The 3,581-nt window shown below is 44.9% G+C and overlaps 1 pseudogene; it reads left to right on the top strand.

Annotated features, from left to right (window-relative positions):
- The first annotated feature begins 2,283 nt into the window (after window positions 1-2,283).
- Window positions 2,284-3,253, top strand: LOC102832535 (annotated as a pseudogene).
- Window positions 3,254-3,581: the final 328 nt, after the last annotated feature.

Genomic DNA, 3,581 nt, shown 5'->3' with positions numbered 1-3,581 from the left:
AGATTGCTTTAAACTACAAGTTCAGCAGTTCAAACTCACTAGCTACAAACACTATGCAGGGTTGCTATGAATTGAAACCAACTCAATGTCACTTAATAACAACAGTAGCAATAATGAAGGAGTCCTGGTGTGGCACTGTATGATAAGCACTGGACTGCTAACTGCAAAGTTAATGGTTCAAACCTACCAGTTTCTCCTTAGAAACCTTATACAGGGTTGTTATGAGTTGGAACCAACTCAATGGCACTTAACAATATCAACAACAGTAATGAAGGATTGAGCATTCTCTGGGCTTTAATTTCCTTATTAGCAAAATGAAGGTGATGACCTACAGTGTAAGAGATAAATACTCTCCTTCACTCTTCCACGACATTTTAGTTTCTTCTAGGTACTTCTCTGGTAGCGTAGTGGTTACGAATCGGGCTGCGAACCTTAAGGTCAGCGGTTCGAAACTACCAGCTGCTCCGTGGGAGAAAGATGAGGCTTTCTACTCCCGTAAAGATTTACACCCTCGGAAACCCTGTACAGGGTTGCTATGGGTCGGAACCGACTCGACGGCACTTAACAACAACAAGGTACTTCTAAAAATATTCTCCTAAATTGATAGACATCATGAAGACAGTAATTAATACATGAAAGTGATACCTAAAAACAACAATAAAAATACCCTTCATTACACAGAGCAGCCAACCTTACACATCGGGACATTGTAGTGACACTCAGGAAATTTAAGATTTCTGTGACTGTTGTTGTTGAGTGCCATTGAGTTGGTTCTGACTCATAGAGACCCTGAATAAGATTTCCAAGGAGCAACTGGTGGGTTTGAACCACTAACTTTGTGGTTAGCAGTCCAGTGCTTATACTACAGTGCCATATCAGGACTTTTGTACAGCTATAAAAGTCCATATGAAAAAATATTCCAAATAGATAAAGCTGTCTTTCTATAATATGTCTATAGAAAAACTGATAACATGAAAATAAAATTGGTGCTACTACACTTGACGGACTAAAGAACTCAAATCTTTGAATGTAGTCTTTCACTCGCTAATACAATAAAGACTATAAAAGCCCAAACCTGTGTAAGGCAGAAACCTGCTGGAAAAGGAACACTCAAATATTTCATACTAACAGAGAGTGGTAGGGAGTTCTGGTAGCATAGTGATTGCGAATCAGGCTGGGAATCACAAGGTCAGCAGTTCAAAACCACCAGCTGTTCTGCAGGAGAAAGATGAGGCTTTCTGCTCCCGTAAAAATTTACAACTTCGGAAACCCTGTACAGGGTCGCTATGGGTCAGAACTGACTCCACGGCACATTACAACAACAACAATAGAGAGTGATAGAAAAGTGATAAGGTAAAACAAGAGCCAAAGGTAGAAAAGCAGGAATGTGCAATAGATACAAGAATCAGGCAGTCACCTGGCGTTCCAGCTCTCCCAGGTCTTCCTGTCTCTGTTTCTCGGTCCCTTCACTACACAACATAGTTAAAGGCGGCCAGGTACTGTCATCATCTCAGAAGAAAAACACTTAAATAAAAGATGAGGTGACACTTTGAGTGGTGAGCTTTGACCTCTAAATCCAGGGAGTGTGGGTTTAAAGTCGGGCAACTGGAAACCCTTTCATTTGACTTCACATTTCTTTTCTAAGCTTTCAAATTCTCTAATTTGCTGCCGATCTTAAGTGCCGATCTGATGATGCATCTTTCTTATTTTTAACCATAACTCAAGAATTGTGTCTTCCAGTACTAAATGAAAGTTCCTGTACCATCTAAGGATACTAGAGGAAGACAAATCTCACAACTTCCCATATGTTCAGTAGCTCCACCCCTCTCAATCTCCCCATAAGAATTGCTTTGCTCTATCAAAAGGCCATTTCCTTTCCCAGCCAGAGCAAGTCCACTCTTATCTGAGATCTTAATCTTAGCTAAATACGCAGACAATTAACCAGACAGCCTGATGTTTGGTATCATTAGCCTCTGACCTCTGAAAAACTTCCCCTGGAGGGAGCTGATGATCAGACATTTAGAAAACTTGGTCATCCAGAAAGAGTTGCACCAAAGTAAAAAAAACAATAAAGAATGCATTTCATTAACTTTAAAAACCTTAGAAATGAAGGGGCTTGACTTTCCCTGGAGCTGCTCAGCATCCTCCACTGGTCCTCACCCCTGGAATCAGAGAAGAGTCCTTGCCAGCTCCCCCTCCATCCTTTGTTTCCATTTGGGGGTCACCTCCTTCTGTCAGGTCCTCAGACCTACTGGCTGCCCAGTCTGACAAATTACCAGGAAAATGATACTGGCTTCCATGCTGGGGAGCACCTCCTAGAGCAAACCTCTGCTCTGGCTCCTCTTGGGACCCACAATGTCTTATATGGACCTGCTCCACCTCAGCCACCGACACACACCATGCGATGTTCCAGGAATGTTCCAGACTATCATCTCTTTTTACAATCAGTCAACCATCAACATAGCAGCTGAGAAGCCCTCAGTCTGTCTAGTTCCTATGTCCCATTTGAGCTAGTCTCAGGATGGCAGCCACCCTCTGATAAATGTTAGAACTGCCAGTAAAGATCACACACTGCATCGCTGGCTACAACCCGACCATCTTGCAGCACACGCATGAGCTGTTCATCTGTGCCTTCCAGAAGCTGACAGACTTCCCTCTGATTAAGGACCAGGCAGAAGAGGCCCAATACTGCCAGCTGGTTCCACAGTTCCTAGATGACCATATAGATATGCTGATCCTTACATAGCTGAGATCCTGTGTAAGAGTCAAGAACACACCCAAGATGAGAAGCTTGTCCATCATTTCTTGGACAAAATGCTGTTTCCCTGGCATGGGGTCCACATGTTGGCTACACATCTCCTGGTACTGCACGAGAACAAACCTGACTTTGTTGGCATCATCTGCATTTGCTTCTCGCCAAATAAGATTACTGAAAAGTGGGTAGACTTTGCCAGATGCCACTTTTAGCACAGTATGACAGTGCCTGCCCACGTCCGCATCAATGGGCACGTGACTACCTGGTTCTCCTTCATCCCTATGCCACTGGGCTGCATCCTGCCTGAGCTGCTCAAAAATGCCATGAGAGCTATGCTGGAGAGTCACCTAGAAACGCCCTACAACATCTCAGGTAATGGTCATCACCATTACCAACAGTGATATCCATCTTGTCGTCAGGGTTTCAGACTGGGGCAGGGGAATTACTCACAGATGTGAAGCCACACCCAGGACACCCAGATTAGCCATGCATGAGTGAGGCTCCACCTGGCCAGGAAGGAGGGGTAAGGGTATCTCAGGGGGCTCAAGCATCTGAAGCCTCCTGTCCTAGCCCCTGCCCACCCATAGGCTGCCCACATAAAGGGCCTATGCCGAGTACTTTGGTGGTTCCCTGCAGCTCTGCCACACTGATGGCCTGGGTGGGAGGAAAACATCTTTATCCGACCCCAGAGTCCTTGACCAGCTTGTCTGCCCCGCTTTGAAAATATTTCCTTCTAGGACCTTCCGGATCAGGTAGGAGTCCCACCTGCTCCATTTGCTGCATCTTGGATCCTAGGGCCCCAGACAGATGGACTTACTGGAACAGA

Source organism: Chrysochloris asiatica, unplaced genomic scaffold (genome assembly GCF_000296735.1).
Source record: "Chrysochloris asiatica unplaced genomic scaffold, ChrAsi1.0 scaffold00001, whole genome shotgun sequence".
NCBI classification, from domain to species: Eukaryota; Metazoa; Chordata; class Mammalia; order Afrosoricida; family Chrysochloridae; genus Chrysochloris; species Chrysochloris asiatica.
This window is presented reverse-complemented; position numbering and strand designations above follow the sequence as displayed.